At 43.8% G+C, this 18,054-nt stretch overlaps 1 protein-coding gene across 3 annotated transcripts in view; it reads left to right on the forward strand.

Annotated features, from left to right (window-relative positions):
* LOC116842877 (RNA pseudouridylate synthase domain-containing protein 2-like) overlaps window positions 1–18,054 on the forward strand; it is a 191,820-nt gene that overhangs the window by 30,917 nt on the left and 142,849 nt on the right. The gene's annotated exons all lie outside the window — the stretch shown is intronic.

The following is an 18,054-nucleotide window of genomic DNA, read 5'->3' on the forward strand; positions in this document are numbered from 1 at the left end:
GGGTACATGAGAGAAAGAGAGAGAGAGGGGGAGGGGGGGGGGGGGAGAGAGAGAGAGAGAGAGAGAAATACCCGGCCACGCTGCCACGTGCTCATGCTAAATATATCTGTCCACTGTCTGCCTCTCTTTCCATTTGCTCTTTCTTGTTTCACCGTACGCCGCGGAGCCCCTGGTCACACGGCGTCGTTCGCTCTTGTCTCCGTCGTCTGAAAAGCGACGACGCCGCCAATAGGGAAATTCAGGGTAACGCAGACAACGCTTTTCCCGGCCGCAGTTTCTGCCGTTGGATCCGCGTCGGATTGCTTCGTTATGCCGATTCCCCGACGACGAGGCAGTTCGCACGATTGCGGTTTGTGCGTCGGCATGCGCATTTTTCATACTTTTTCGCGAGTGTGCAACGCTCCTGTCATTTTTCTTCGCCGCGTAATCTAGAAATCTCCGTGGCGGCGGGACCACACCTCCATTATTCGCGAGTGATCTCGCGAGCGTGAGAATTCCAGCGATAAGATTATAAGGGTAGCCAGACAGAATCTCGCCTGCTCTCGCCATTTCCGCCGTCTCCGCCGTTGGGTTACGTCGGGGGGTGTGCGGGATTACAGCGCACAGTATCCTCGGTATCCACTCGGTATTTCGGTGCGCGATCGGTAAATCATGGGCGACGAAGAAGGCGGAGTAGGAAGGAAGAGGTGGCCGATGAGACGATGGGCCGGGGCTTATGCGAATAACTCGAGGTTGGCACGATCGCGTCGCGACCTCCCGTCCGTGTTCTCTTCTCTCCTCTCAACTCGTTCACTGCGGCTTGAGCTCTTTCCTCTTCCTGGTCTCTCTCTCTCTCTCTCTCTCTCTCTCTCTCTCGCGTCTATCTGCCTCGTCTCCGACATGCCACGGCCAATTTCTGTCCCGCCGCATTTGTCTCTCTTTGCCAATCGCTTTGGAGCTGGGTGAAAAGGTGCACACGCGAGTCACTTATACGCGCCTACATGGCGCGAGAGACGACCCGGGCCCCGGTAACGTCGCCGTCGCCGTCGTTGTCGCCATCGTCGCTGTCGCGATGAAGGGTGGCTCGAAAAAACAGCTGTGCGCGGATTCCGTCGCGGATGGTGAATTGCTTAGCACGGTCAACGATCGCAAACACCGATAGCTCGCCGCGCGATCATATCGCCGCATCGCGGCAAGCGAGAGAGGAACGTAATTTGACCGAAATATCGCGGACAGCTTCTTAATTAAGTTTTACCGTTGCCAAAGCACGGCTCGCGCCTACGGCGCATGCCAGAATTCATTTATTTGCCTTCGGGTAGAGATCTCTCGCGAAGACAGTGCGAGAGTAAAAGTAGTACCGAACACTAGTCAAACCGGTACCCAACTCTGGACATTCTTATTGTTTTGGTCTTTAAATACGGACATTAAACTTCTACGTGCATACATGTACTCAATATAGACACGTATTCCACGGTCGAAAATTTACATGTTTAAAAAGCAAAACAAGAATGTCCAGAGTTGGATACCAGTATTATTTAGTGTCCAGACTCAAAATGCGCTCTGCTGAGAGAATTGCGGCTTGTTTATTTCCACAATCGTCAATATCACATCGTGCGCGATAGATTCATTTAAAGAGTGGCGCAAAGGAAGGGGCCACGATTCGCATGAAGCGCACACCAAATAACTGGTTATCAAACGTAATGTCTCGCAGAAGCGGATTATCCCGTTAGAGCTGGTAGTTGTTAACACGTTGTTACGACGCGCGCAACATCCATATCGCGTAAAATGTCTGCGTGTGTAAATTGTACTTATGGAGGAGGGGGAGGGAGAATACACTCGACGCTCCGGCTTTCGCTCGAAATACTGACGCGCGAACTTCTTAATTAACGTTCTTCACCTGTTGCCAAGCACACAATATACTCCTTCAGGTCACTGCGGCATAAATTACGCTGTCGAAAAATTTCAATCGTCTTATTGCGGCGAAACTGCTCTCGGGCGAAATTGACGCAGTTGTACGGAACATAATTATAACCGTAACGTCGCTTTGCCAACCGCATTTGCGTTTGTGTCGTGAACTCGAAGCAGTCTGCAACGCGGTGATATCATACGTTCCTGAGAAAAAGGGCGCATGAGAACGCGTTACATTAAACATCGTACTAACGATAAGTCGCTGCATTTTTCGAAGTCGCGCGGTATCACACAGTCGCGTGAAAAATGTAACGTGGCCGCCTGTGTCAGGCTTATCGCTTAATACTCGCCAAGTGCAAAGAACTAAATAATGCAAGTACCCAGTCGCGGGACTATCATTATGCCGGGACGCGCTGTTTTCGCGGTGTAGACGATGCGCATTCGCGATGAAAAATGATGTCTGTTACGGCGGCGAGTGAGATACGACGTGGCCGGCTAAAGCGGTCTAAAGGGGGACTAAGCTCAAGCTAAGGCGATTCGGTAGCGCATCCGCGACTGCAATGCAGAACACTGAATTTCCCGACTCGGCGCAGCCGCTTTGGAATTAAGTATCGCGTAGTTATTGCTAGGGGAGCCGCCAGTTCTCTCCACCACAGTGATGTATTTGTGCGTTCAGTTTCGTCGCTGTGTCGTTAATGAAATTACTTAAAGGGATGCTGAAAACTTCACCGACAGAATGCTGACATTTCTCTGCAAAGTTTACGTCGTATTGGTACAGAATTACAAATACTTGTACGCAATGGAAGTACGTACAAAAAGAAATCGGAGCATTGGGCAATATGTGACGAATACGTGAAAAAATCTCAAGCTGTCAATTAGCGTAATACTTGCCTAAAGTTCTGTAGCTTGTACACACCGAAAGCACTAAATTCGGCCGTAAAGGTACAGCGTTGCTTTGTTGCTTTAGACGAATCAAACATACGTTTGATATGCATAAGCAGCGGATATTTTACGTTAGGCGAATATTTGCGCCAAAAGACATGTTAGTTTTGATATTTTCGTCGACGTATCGAGCAATGCTTCGACTCACTTTTGTGATGATCTACCTTCATTGTGTAAAAACATTTCCGTGCAACCGATATGACTACTAAACTTCGCAAAAACAAGTTAGTATCTTATCGGTACAGTTTTCAAATATGGCGTCCTCTTAAATTAAGTTTTATCATTGGATGAAAGGAAAAGATCGAGGGGTATCCCGGATTAGACAAGGTCTCCCCAACGTTGGCGCCCAAGACGTGCTGTCGATGGTAGACGAAGGTGGCGTTTAATGTTTCATCGTGATTCCTTGTAGACGTCGGTACGATGAAATATTTAAGCGTAAAATTATGCACGAGCTGACATTTTTAATGTGGAGGTCGTAATTAGTTGGAACTGAGAGATGCTGGTACAAATGAAACCAATGTTTCCAAATCTGGACGATTTATTACTCGTTGATTTTTTGCGGAAATGGCGGATCGCAGCTGCTATGCGTGCATAAATAAACGGGATGTCTACTGGACTTGAAAAATGAATAAGTACACGGGCTATAATTGGTCATAATTATTCAAGAATAATCCAACTTACAAAATTATGATTTTTGAGTTTTTATTTTTTAACAAATGGTTAGTGCGTACGTCTTTTTGCATAAAACGGCTCAAGCCTTATGGGCACTTGAAATTAATTAAAAAACAATTTTTATTTTCGACCAGTTGCGCTATTTTTGTGCTAGCGGTGCCTTTATCCATTTTTTAAAGCTTTTTTAAGCTTTAAAAGTTTTTTTAAGCATGTCGGTGGACTTTTTTTTAAAGAGGAGAGAATTGATCATGCTTGATTTTGCAAAGAACCTCGGTGCTATCTATACTTTTTAAATCATCTATCAAATTTTTATCTTTATTTTTCTTGAAACGTACTTTACATGTCGGTTGGGTCATTTCTGCGTAACTACTTGCAGTCGTTCGCTAACTTGTCGTGAACGCGTGCGGTATGGCGACCCCGAATTTATTGAAGAAGTCCCGTCGTATATTCCCTATATACGTAGCTGTGCAATATTTCGGATTATTTTTGGATTGCAACTGTGTCTCTCTCGTTGAGTGTGCCAGGCCGTCGAATAATATTTTTTTTTCTGCCGTTTCGATCGACATTTGTCCGAGTTAGTCGTGCGATTTATTTAACGGGGTCGAGACCGGATAAATATTGGCTGCTTTCATTACGACTTGCCGGTCGCGGTAGCACGCCGCTGACTAAAGCGGCTGCATGGAGTAAACCGATATTTCTTGCATAATCGAATGCCTGGACCGCGACTCGACAATAATCAGGTCATTTTAAGAGGTTTATTAATCTCGCTGTTCCAAGTTGGAGAGTATTGACTATCCGCGATCGATATTCAATAGGAATCTTTTTTGCTTGAATCTTTTTTGGGAAACGTCAATCATCGGAAACATTGCGGGTCCGTTCTCCGTTCGGCCATTCAGTTGGACGGAGTGTGCGAGTGTTTGGGGAGAATTCACACATGTTTGAAGGAGAGCGCAGGAAGGGGCAGTTAGAAATTGTACTGGCGGTCAGGTGGTGGTCAACAACTAACGCTTTTCCATTCCATTTTCACCAGCGTGAGTTCTGATTGGCGCTTCTGCCTTTCTGTTTCCTACTTCTTCGCCGAGGTGTGAATTCTCCCTTGCTCTCCCGCGCGAAGAATCGTTTTGCCGGCATATCGCGGCTCCGTATCTTATCGTTCACATCCTCGAGATCCTTCCGTGATGATTCGATAGGAATCTCTAGTGTGGTAGGTCGCGCGCCAGCGCGTGGCAGCATCTGGTAGTAGTAAAGTTGCCGTTATTTTTACGTAAAAACTTCCTGCTCGCTTGATCTCGCCCGAATGAATGTGTCGCACGAGCGAACGAGCGACGACCACGAGCGAAAGAAACGGACGAGCTCCATTTCAAAGGAACGGCACGTGTCGGAGGCCCCGCAGGCCCTCGTAAAATTTGTCGATAATGAAATGTCGAAACACTAAACACACACTCGTTCCATGCTTCTCGGGCAGGAAACTCGGTTACTTTGATGTGCGACGTTAACGGTCTCGTTAGCAATAATAAGGCGACCTCGTAAAAAAACTGTCTACTTGTAAACGATTAAGTGGGCGAAAGCTACGCACACACACACGGAACGTTCCTCAGTGATCTTGTATTTCCGCTGAGGATATAACTTGACAATTTCATATATTTGTAAATCGGGAGAATTTGTCGGATGTGTTTTTTACTTTTTTAGCTCAAAAGTCTTCTATTACAAATTTCTTTATAATTATTCTCTTCGCAAACCTTTTGAATATCAACTCTTTACAAATATGCGTGCGTGTATATACACTTGTAACGAGTAAATACTCAAAGTGTTTTATATATTTTGCTCAATTTTATTTTAAGATGCAAACCAGAAAGAATCTTTGGGAAAACGTTGGGGATGACCAAATGGGATCTGTTTGGATCTCCCATTTAGATTCTCATGTTTAAAACATTACGCTTCTAATGAAAACCTACATAGATTTTCCGTCTAGAATCTGTGATTATTGTAGGAAATCGGGCTGGTTCCTAATTAAATCCTAAAATGTTTTCTATGCGGGACGCTATCCAAATGAACTCGCGCTCGCGCGGAGGAAGCGACGCGCCGGTTAAAACTGCCCGCTGCGACGGCGCTCAAGTGTCAGCCAGAAAAAAAAAGTTATTCCCCGGCAACAAACGCGCCGTTATCCCGATGACAAAACCTCGTAACGCGAAATTTAAGAGGATTTTTATTTCATCGCCGAGAGATAGGATCCCGACGCCAGATCCAGCCGCGCTCTGGGATACATACCGCGGGATAATGGCGTATTATTTACGAGGAAGCCGTCTAAAGCTCTCAAATTTACTCCCCTTTCACGTGATTCCGCCCATAGTTTGTGTTTCACGCCTAGTATATCATAGTTCGCACGCATACGTCGGAAATACGTATTCGCGCACGTTTAACCTTCCGGTAGACATGGCCGCCTGGGGGAGGTACTGAGCGACTTTGTTTTTGGCGCGATACACAAATTAGAGGTTAGAATAGTGAATGAGCGCCATATTTTTCCTATCCTCCTATCAAAAGGACCAACTAAGGACCATATTAACAGTTGTCAGCTGGAACTCATATCTCTCTCTCTCTCATATAAGATATTTATTTAGAATTAATATTTCAGTTAAATTGTATGATATATGTGATATTTGTAATAATGATTTAATTAAAAAACTCATCTAGCTTTGAATTCAAATTTAGGCATCTCACTTGAGACAAGTTTTAAGTAATAATTATTAATATGGGCCTAAGATTGTAAAGAATGTTTTTTAAAGACTGTTTCTTAAAAGTATGTATACGGAGAGAATATTGTTGTAAAAATTACAATACAATTTTAGTAATAGTCCGGGAATAGACTAACACTATTACAAAAATTAAAACAATAATAACAATAAAAACAATCATAAACATGATCATTTTTACTACATTTATGGTCACTTTTATTCTATTAAAACCGCCAAGAAAACGTGAATTTACGTAAAAATTTGCAACTTTTCTGAAAATGAATTTAAGAAATTAACACTCTCGGATTCCGTTGTCAATATTCGAACTTTTAGGGAAAAAGTATTATATATTTCAGTTTTGTCAAAAAGTATAATTACTTGGGTATATATCAAAATATATAATTTTTTTCAGTCAAGAGGCGAATAAAATCATGAATAGTTTGTTTTGTTCGTGTTTAGAGTTGAACTGTACGGAAACATTAATTATAACGTAGCCAAAAATAAATAAGCTACTTGCATACAACTTTTTTTATACATATATTTAATGTAGAGAACTTTGAGATATGTAGCAAAAAATCACATTTTTATTTTACTCTTTGACGCCTTAACTGGCACAAGTCCGAGATAAAAAACGACCCTACAACAACTTAATCTTTTTGTCACCTGACAGATACTTAAATAATTCGAGTGTGTTTAAATCTGTCACATTCCCATCGACTATAACTTATTTCAGCATTTAGTGTATCGAAATCCACTAGTTTGCAGAAAATTCAAAATTGAGAGTCGACTAAAGAATTGGCGGCCAGTGCGCGTCACAGATTAATCAATAAAATGTTTAACCATCCATTTTTGTTCCGCAAAACCACGAAACTAGCGGGAGGTTAAAACGGATGTGCGCGGAGCGTAGCTAGTTTATATTTTTTCAGCTGATTGTGCGTATCCCGATAGCTACGTTTCTACCGTGCAATTTTTGCGATCATTGCTCTCGAATAAATTGGGGAGTCTGTCGGATTGTAAATAAACCGTCGCATATAAAGCGGAGGGAGGGGCCGCCGCTACCAAGCGGAATTTCCGCCGTACTTGCCAATTTCGCGTTGTATGAATGAGAAAGTTCGCGAAAATATGGATTCCGCCAAGATGTTCCCGTTGATGTTCACGAGAGTGAGTTTGTGTGTGTGTGTGTGACTCTCATCATATTATTAGACGGCACGTAATTAGAGTACGGACGCGTATTACACAGGATGCTCGCGGCGCGGTTCGTTAAGTCGACATCTCTCGTCGAAGCTTGAAACGACGTTTTGTCTCTTGAAATCTTATCTAACAACGTATGTGTTTGCCTCTCTCTCTTCTTTATTTAAAATGAATAAAAAGCGCGCGCTGTTATAGAGGCGCGGAGTAACGCTGTTCGTTACGGCTGTCATCGTAATTTATGACGTCTCCACGGGCGTGGGATAGTGTGTCTAAAGTGTATCGACCAGTAGTAGCGCTCTATATCAGCGACATGTTTGCGCACGTGCCTCGTTATAACCGTTTCTCGCGTTAACGCGCTCGAAAAATGGAGTCCTCCGCGCGCGCTTGGTGATGGCGCAGCACCGCAAATTTGCACTGCATCGGCGTAAAACGCCCGCAGCGTTAAAATGCATCACCTGGTCATCGGTTTATCGGCAAAAACGCGCAATAGTCTGCTGCCGCGTAGCTAGTGGCCATTGTTGACGCGCGATTGTCGTATTCGATTTGTGACGTCATGTCGGCGTTTATTCGCAAACTAACCCACATTCTCGCCGCGCGTCGTGAAAAATCTTCTCTCAACATACATCACTGACCGTGCACTGACGGAGAAAGGTCGCATGTAAATTTTGTCGTCGGAATTTATACTCGGTCGGTTGCTCCGTGATTATAACCTCGGCTTCTAGACGACGCTCTGGCGTCCTCATTTGTATTGCAGGGCTGTATCGCGACTAATGCAGCATTTCGAGTTACAATCTCGGTCGATGCCAGCCGGAGTTGCGAACTAAACACGGACTTCATCTCGCGTCTCCATTCCATTTTCCTAAAACGGCGAAGTAACGCGTAAGGCCGGGACGATACGAGCAAAGTTTGCCCTTTACTTGCCGCCGCCGAGTTCATCAGTGCCGGGTGGCTTTGGCAACAAAAATCGATATGAATCATCTTTCTCGCCACGGCTAATTTCGCGAGTTAAATTAGCCTTGCGCGGCAGCAGCAGCAGCAGCTCCTCGTGTGATATTACAGCTGGACGCGCTTTGTGCGCGTTCTTCTTCCAAGCCGACGAAATTTCTGGATATATGGGCCATCGCCGGCCAGTTTCGGCATCGCGATCATTTCGCGGCGTGAAAGTGCGCTCACGAAATTTCGCTTGCGTAAGCGGCCGATACCGGCTGAACGGGATTATTGATTCTTCCGCTATCAGCTATTATGTAAAATACCACTGTGTTACGTAACAATAGTTAACAAAAAGCATTCACTGCGACCGCGTAAGACTGCGCGTGGAATTCTCTAAAATTGCTTCAATTATCGCGCGAGAGAGAAATTGAGCAAGTTACAATTGTAGGTTTACGATTGATTGCGTGCCGATTTCGATCTCGCAATATCTTGGTGTAATTTTTATTATCATACCGCAGTATCATGACTGTGTATTGAGGTGCGATTATTCTCTCCTCGTGCACCGACGAGTTATTATTAAAGATCGTTAGTCTTCGTTAAATTTTCCCAAAGGGATCCTTTGGAAATAATCGAAGAAGAATAGCATTATCAACAATTTTTCGTTGCACGATATAAATACATGAACATTCAGTGTGTAATAAGGTATTAATTTTATTATTCTATATCTTGATGTTCCATCGATATGCTCCTTAAAGTACAATCAGTGTACTTTTTCACTGAAACGCTTAACTGATTGTAACTGATTCCAAAGTCGAAATTTTGATCCTACTTTCAGTTTTACTATTCCATTTATTTTGATACTCTGAAATCAACCTATTTTGACGTTAAAAAAGTGAAGAGAGAAATTTTGGACATCGTCAGAGTCAATTGGAGTGAATAGGAGTAAGTTGTATCATTCGAATTAAAGCTACTTTGCTAACTTAGCTCCTATTGCGTCGTAAAATTTGAGATTTAACACAGGATCAGAATTTCGAGTCGGGATGGTTCAGTTATAAGTATAGCATTGCAATCAGTAAAATTTCGCTGAAAGGATCAGTTGAGCGACTGTCATTGATACAGACAGCGTCATTGCACGCACGGCGTATGGAAGTCGTTAATTCCACCACCGCAAACGTAGAAAGTTGGATTTGGTACAACGAATTTGTGTCCTGCAAATTCTGCAGTTAAATCTCACTTCACCTCAGTTCAAAATCAGTGAGAAATAAGGCGGAAATTTAAGTGGAGTATGGATGTTTTGATTGAGAATTAGTGAATATGCATTAATTATCCATGAAATACTTTTTTCACTGATTTATCCGAAAACATTTTTACACCGTGAGAGAAAAAATAAATAAAAAATATTTCGTTGGTACTTCAGTGACACATTTACTTACATCAATATACATATTTCCTTCATTGAGAAGACTTTTTCCTTCAAATGAGAAAATGTACATTCTCCTAAAATCGTTATTCTGTTTAAGCAAAAAAATTTAGAGTTAAGCAAATCTGTTGTAAATGCCGAAGAAATTTTACTTTTTTTTCGATGTATTGATTCACTTTATATATTGATTTAGAGACCTACAAAATGTACAATAGATATTTTTTTGAAACTGCACGTGTCTCTGCAGTTATCATCTGATTTTGCACGAATTTATCGGTGGATTTACCGAGACAGTAGACCACTCAACAGTGAAATTTTCTATCACGCTAAATCCCATAAGGCCAAAGATCTTTAGTATTATCGGCGTCTCGTGCGATACTTCGCTTGCGACACTTGCATCGCTTGTCGATCGAAGATGCGACGCGCGATACGGCATTAAAAATCAAGCTCATTGAACTCTGTAACGATATCGCTCAATGCCGTTCATGGGAGCGCAAAAAGGCGCTCGGTATGCGCGTCTCTCAATGTAAAACGGAGGCGATTGTCGCCGACAAGCAGCGGATGCATTCCTGGCCGAACGATCATCCGAGTGCCGTCTCCGCCGTCGCCGCCGTCGTCGCCACCCCCCGACAAACGTAGTGGCCATTATACCTGGCCTCCTCTCTCGCGGCTGTAAATTATTCGCACTCGGCCGAGTCTCGCGATTCTCTACGCGCGACGAATGACAAACCGACGACAGGTGCCACCGAACAACCGAGCTGTCTTTCGCGAGACTACTTATCTCGCTCGGTGCCGGCCAAGAACACTCGCCATCTCGCGCGATGATTTCCACGTCCTCCTCGTGCAAATTTTTCCTGCGGTTTCCCTAGACTAGACTACGTAGCGAACGCTATTTATCCGATAGAGTAAGAAGGAGACGTCCGTCGAGGCTAGTAGTAGTTCTCAATATTTCTCCGTTAGAGACGCGCGACAACAACGGGGGAGAGGGGACGCGAGAGCGTCCAACAATGATGATCTCGACTGGTGTCTTTTCCTTAGAAAGCGCAGGTCCGGATGTGCGCCTAGGCCTCTTTTATCTGACAAATATCACGAGGGTAAACAGTCCGGGATGCTGCTCTTTGTCCACCCACACGCGAGTTATAGCACCAAGTGGAGAAGATACGCGCGACTGTAATTCACCCTGAGCCTCTGAGAGACGAGATTGCTGGCTGGAACCACCCGCGGTCGTCTATTTCGGTTTAGGAAGAAAAGGCCGCGCGCAGGAACTCGTTCACATGCTCTGCATGCGCGCCTCGTCGAAACTCGCGATCGTCGTTACCCCTTTAACACTCCGCGTGTACAATCGTATTTTTGGGACGCGCACAGAGAAAAATTTCCAGTCCGGCTAACCGGATGGGGACCGGACGAAAAATTCGGAAAATAATATTTTTGTTGTGAGCAAAAATATTTGTCTGAACATTCAGCCGCATTAAAACTCGGTTGAGGTAACTGATTGGCTGAACCTCAGAGCTTGCGCTTGGTTCTTATAGGCTATCGTTACTTCAAATTTGTAGATTGAGTATTCCCATCACAGAATCTATGCTGTATCTGGGAAAATCTTGAGAAATTTCTCTGCGGGTATAAGATAGTAGCGCAAGTAAAGCAAAATCTGTCGTCACGGATCCTTTATCGAATATTCGTTCGGATCTGGTAGACATAGCAATGTGTACGTAGAAGGTTAATATAGTCTCGTGTTATATTCTTTGCCTGACCATCACTTTCACTCTTTGACGTGTAATTCTTAACGCTGTGATAACGACGCGATGTCTCCGTTGCAAGCTCATCTTCGAGCTTTTCCTTAGTGAATATTTAGAGTTTTTCCGTTTTTGCGTTCATCGCAATTTACTCTTCTTATCTTTCCCTCTCGAGAAGAGCTTCTCTCAGAGCGGTCGTTCACTTGGTTCGATGTCTGGTTCAGAGTGACCGAGTCGCGACCTGAAAATGATTTTGCATGCGCATCTTTGTCAGCGCGATGGGAGATCGCTGGAAGATTAGAGCGACAGACAGTAATTTGACAGTGAACATTTGTTTCTCGTGTAAGTGGATTACGATTTGCATATTCACGTTACGTACGCGAGCAGCCCGACGGAGCAAGCTGCAAAGTGCACGACTAACGGGACCATGTTACGTTACTGAAGAGGAAAGAGAAGAGAAAATAAGAGCGCGAAAATATCGTCGGTAAATGAATTAGACGAGAATCTCTGGCAATCCGTTCATTAGCGAGAATTGTTCGAGAATCGTTTGTTCCAAGCTGATAATTCTTCCGTATCTCGAGCGGATAGATGTTTATCTCATCTCATTTCTCCAAATCTAAAACCTACGTTCGACAAAATATGTATGTTTAACGAGACCGTATCGATTCGAATGAGCGAGTAACTAAACACCCGTAAAGTAGGACACGCGTCGCGGGGAAATTTTCACTCGGGCACGCGACCCTGCGTGTCACGTCGATGCGTGCCTCGCCCGTATCGAGTGATACACTACGTTACGTTAACGTACGTTACGCAAAAGTTGCCCATGTGGCCGACGCGCGTGTCAACGATCCATCGCGTGTCGCGCGTGGAAGCACGTTTATGCGGGATGTAAGCAAACGAGAGGTTTGTTTCGCGTAAACACGAAACGCAAACTTAAACTTTTTTTTACTCCACTTTCTCTCTCTCTCTCTCTCTCTCTCTCTCTCTCTCTCTCTTCCTCTCTGTCACTATCAAGCCTGGCTTGTAACGTGCTCTTTGCTTTCTGTTTCTTGTTCTCTATCTTTTTCTGACTTAACCCTTCGAATACTGTGGCCGTATATATTTGATCAGCGAAAACCATCGCTGTGCCCTGCGGGTGTACCTATCTGCTCAGAACAGAAGCGATCACATGAGCGTCGGTCATACGAAGCTTTCATCAGCTTCGCATTGCTCTGTAGGCTTAAGGGGATGCTGAAGTCGAGTCAGTATTCTGTCGATAAAGTTTTCAGCTTCAACATCTCTTTAAGGTTTTTCAGTCAGAAAGAGATAAAGAAGCACAGGAAACGAAGAGCTTATTGTAGATCAGGCTTGGCTGTCTCTCTCTCTCTCTCTCTCTCTCTCTCTCTCTCTCTCTCTCTCTCTCTCTCGCGGAGAATTGTATTTCTTTAATAAAATTCGTGCTCTAGAGGGAGAGTCTCTGCACGCATATGTCGTTATGAAGGATTGTCGAGCGAACGGAAGAAATGTTCACGTCGAGGAGCACGTTTCATGGCGATGCATAGCGCCCGGCTTTTCGACTTTTATCTACGAGCGGCGTGATTCCCTAAAGTTTTCGGGTCGCGAATCGAGAATCTAGTTTGCGCGACATTACCAGACGGTTTTCCTTCGGACCGATCTTTTTTCCCCCCGAAACTTACTTTCACGTAGTCTTCGAAACTGCGATTTTCGAAGAAAACGACCAAAGGGAGCGTCTCGAAAGTTCGCGTTCGATCTGCGGAGAGTATCGTCAAAAAATTCGATGTAGACGCGGACTATTTTCTCTCTCTCTCTCTCTCTCTCTCCTCCTCGTGTCTCTCGCGAATTCCGCGAAGAAGCAAGACATTGGCCGAAACTCGTTCCAACTAATATTTCGCGAGATTCAATTTACCACACGTGCTGCGTGCGTGCGTGCATGCGTGCGTGAAGAAATGCGAGCTTTACCGCGATACGAATGGGGAAACTTTTGTTCCCGGGCTCGTCGATGTGTCCTTCCGACTCTCGAGCGAAACTTCGATGGAATTAATACGGTGTCAAGAGCAGATCGCGAATTCCTTCCTCCGTCAACTTCTCCAGGTTGATTTTCTCGACTTTTTCTCTGTCCGTCGCTGTGTACTGTTAAAAGTTGCGGAACAACGACTAAACTCTTCCGTGGAATCGCGAGGCGAAATACCGCTCTGCTCAAGTTCGGTCATAATTAAAAGGGACTCTCGATTGCGCACAAATGGCTGTCTCGTGAGGTCCGACTTAATTTCTGCTTCCCGACATGTAATATATGAACTGTCGATTGAACGCTGATCGTCGGCTCGGGAATCTCCACGGGACGCTTACCGATCTCTCGCAAGCAAATTAAACCGCAAATTAGCGAGCAATTACGGAACATTAATATTAATATTCGATGGTCGTTCCCGCGGAGTCAATCTGTTGTCAATATTTACATAGTCATAGTGCACCTAATGCACCTCGTGCACCGTTACTTGTCGTTGGCCACGTAGACTCGCGCAAGACAATCTGAAATCAATCGATTATATTGTCCCACGTCAGTCGATATTATATCTGTCTTCTCTGTAATATAACGCGTCGCACAAGTCATGCGCTTTCGCTAAGTCGTCGATACCGACCTCAGAACGGAGACAAACGATGGATGTTTTAATAATCCCACATCAATCTTTGTGTGTGTGTGTGTGTGTGTGTGTGTGTGTGTGAATCGAGGATTAGGGTAAAAGAGTAACCAATGCCCGGATCTAATCCCGGACATTTTGATTGTTTTGATCCCTAAACGGATATTTAAGCTTTCAACATTAAATATACATTTTATGTTGGAGGTTGAAATATTTAAAGACCAAAACAATAAGAATGTCCAGGGAGTTAAGGTATGTGTTCGCGAATTTTTTACCTTACCAGATTTCTCTTTGATATATTACGCGCGTTGTAACCGCGTCGAGAGATAAAAGAGCTGGCCTGAACTATTGATTTCCAGCTCTTCAGACGCGAATCCCGTATACATTTCAGTGCCATGGAAATGGAATAGCCGACGTCATACCGCCGCTGGAAAGTGAATGGAAGAGCACGACACGTGTTTACACGCAAGATGTTTGTCTTTCTGCCTTCCCGGCCGCGAAGCGACGTCGTCGGTCGTTCCAGTTCCGAGCTCGCCGATAAACTTTGACTTTGTACTGGCGCGCGCGGCCTGTTTTCTTCGACACTTCGTCGGGATGGATGTTTAAAGAGACGTTGCGCGCACAGCCTTTGTCGCGGCGACAGATTCGTCGGAGTTTGCATAATTCGCAAAGTAATATCGATAAATAAGTGATATAATCGAGCCGGCGGGAGCCACATTCTCTGACGGACGTGAGCTCTCCCCAGGATTGAAGTTAGATGGGGTCAGTTTCCCGGGTGGTACATCCAACTTCGGAACAGCCTAATTAAACTGTATTTAATTATAATTCCTCCGAATATACATCCGACCCGCATCGGCTCGGCCGTAAAATACAGTTTTCCAATTAAAACGTCACACGAACGAGCGATAAAGCGCGAGTCCCGATATGTGTCCCTCTCCCTTCCAACCTTGCCCTCCACTGTCCGTTATTTCAAATTCCGCGGCGAGCGTTCGATAATTATTTTATTTCGCGGCCATCCGCGATTCGATCGATCTTCCTTGTTAATTAGAATGGCTTTATTATTTCGGCACACGGATCGGTCTCTGCTCGCGTCCGCGAGATTGTCATTCCGTGAAACGACCACATGTAGGATCGCCGGGCATGACAATGAAGCCAACGTTTGGCCGAAGCTGTGGCGTCTACATGTTGTCCAAGATTCTGTCAACCAGTACTGACCCATCATTGGAAAATATTTGGCTGCTGAATAGCCAAGCGTTACAGTGAATTCTGACACTTGGCTGACGTATGGCAGCCAATTGTCGGCCAAAGTTTTACCAGCTAGTACTTAGCCAACATTGGCGTATAACTGTTTATCTAACAACGTCTGAACTAATCTGCCGTCTGCCAGCCTGTCGGGCCGAAGTTGTCATCCAGTGCTGCGTCCAACACTGCAACTCTGGCAATCATTGCTGGCCCAGTACTGACCCGGTCGTAAAACCATGTACGAGACGCGACTCGATGCTAACATTCTGTTGTTCTTTATTTCATTCACGTCCATCGTCATTCGAGTGCACCTCCGGCTCACGTTGACGTCTGACTTACTCTCTCTCTCTCTCTCTCTCTCTCTCTCTCTCTCTCTCTCTCTCTCTCTCGGTTTAGGTCTGGATTAGTCATGAATCGGATCTCCGGTATATCTCTGACGTAGACACGCGTCAAATTTCGGTGGTCCTGGTGGCTGTGTATTGCATCGAAATCAGCCAGCCAACCAGCTAGCGAGCCGGTTGATCCGGATTCGGTTAGAATCAGCTAGATTCAGATAAGTTATACGCCGCGATGGCATATCCCTTAATTTCGTCGAGCAAGTCAACGCCCGTTACGTCGCGCTTCCTGGCATCAAAGCCCGATGTCTGTTGCATCTCCGGTTCTGATCGCAAGCATCAGATTATGGGACATTATTAACAGCCGCTCTTCGTTCTGCGGCATTTTGCACGTTTCGCACGTTCCGAGACGTTTTGCTTTTGTGTTTATTGAGCATCGGTCTTGCAAGAGAAATCTCTACACGACACGAGCGTATAAGAGAAACAAAATCGTCGAGAAAAGTTTCGTTCGCGCCGACAGCGTCTTGAAGCATTGTTTGTTTATCGATTACGGTGCCAAGTTTCAGGATTGGAGCATAAATTTGATATCGACGATTCAATGTCTCGTTTATTCACACACTGTGTTAAACGCATCCGTCTCTATATATTTCATCACTTTAAAAAATATAATCTCATCCTTAGCGGAAGTCTCTTATATATTATATATTGAAGAGAACTTTTCTAAAATCAAAAGGACGATATCCTAACAAAAAGGAAAGAACTCTAGTTGCAAGGTGCTGTTTCCTAAATCCTATATTCTAAGTGGACTCTTGCCGAAAGAATACTGCTCTTTTAAGTAGATTGTATCAGTTTGAAATCTACTGGATATTATTTTTCTCAATCAAGAGGAATATTATAGAAATTCAACCTGAGAATGTTTTCTTATGATACAAAAGACGCGACAAGCAAGGTTTGTATAACAGACAAAAGATAAAGTTCCTGTATAATTCTAAGAATATTACGCTTAGAATATATTCCTTTTAGTTTTTTAGAGAAATCTTCTTGAGGCTAAAGGATTCGCATACTAAGGATGAGATTAAAGTTGGACGTTTGCGTGTAAATTATGATAGCTATGTATGAGGTATCATCTATGTGAACAATGTATAATCTATGTTGCTTGAAGAACGTATGACTTGTTAAAAAATAATTTAAAAAATTTATATTCTTATTTAATTTTTAGAATTTTGATGTAAATTTAAGGATTTTGTTTTCTCTAAAGAAGCTTGGGTCCTCAGAATTCTCTCTCTTTCACTCTCTCTCTCTTTCTCTCTCTTTCTTTCTAATGATATCATTAGTCCTTTTTCTGTATATTTAATATAATTTACAATATTTGCATAGTTTACATTGTCTACATGAATGAATGAAAAGAATGAAAGTATATATATCACATAAAAATTACGTAAACAATCCAGGTAATTTTGAAATCTGCAGCACAACCCTGGTATTATATTTTTCGGGCGCTAAGGATATTTCAAATGAATTTTCTAAAGTAAGGTAACGATCCTACTTATGGGTCTTAATTATGGATCAGTTCAAGTTAGAGTAACTATCAATCATTCATATAAATTTGTCGAATTGTCGAACATTAAGACGATCTGTTGATATTAATATAAGCAATTAGCATTTTTAAAATAAAATCACTAGACTTGAAATCAGTTGATTCTAAATTATAAAAATATAATTGCAAACATTTTTTTGTGCGTAAATCCCAATTATATGTCGGCAAATATTACGTACCCGTATGATGATTTATGAGATAACTAATTTTATATTAATAATGTCTATGTTCGCATTGTTTGTGAATATTCTATTAGCAGTATAATAAATCTAAATCTTACAATATAATTGCAAAAGAAGTAAAGAGTATAGAAAGAATTGTTCTGTGTTTTCACTATAATATGTATACTTTCTTAATATAATCATCGATAATCCGAAATTGGGACTGAGTCGCAAATTTGCCGAAAATGCAGCCCTGACACCGCGAAACCAAAACACACCGTCGCCTCACGACTCCGGAGTGTCCGCGGCGGCGACCCGGAGCCCGCCGATCGCCGCTGGTGGGGGTCGACGCGCGCGGCCATGTGCTCGCGCGTAGACGCTCGATCGGCAATCAGTCGACGCCGCGCGCTCGCATCGGGCACACACTTTGTCGGGGGTTTCTCTTCGCGCCCCGCAGTACGAACGTGCGTAACGACGACGTACACACACGACACACAGTCAAGTCTCCTATCTTCCTTTTCCTCTTTCTCTTTCATCCTTTCTCTCTCTCTCTCTCTCTCTCTCTCTCTCTCTCTC

Source organism: Odontomachus brunneus, unplaced genomic scaffold, assembly GCF_010583005.1.
Source record: "Odontomachus brunneus isolate Ranch 3 - 2012 unplaced genomic scaffold, Obru_v1 Obru_scaffold_028, whole genome shotgun sequence".
Classification (NCBI taxonomy): Eukaryota; Metazoa; Arthropoda; class Insecta; order Hymenoptera; family Formicidae; genus Odontomachus; species Odontomachus brunneus.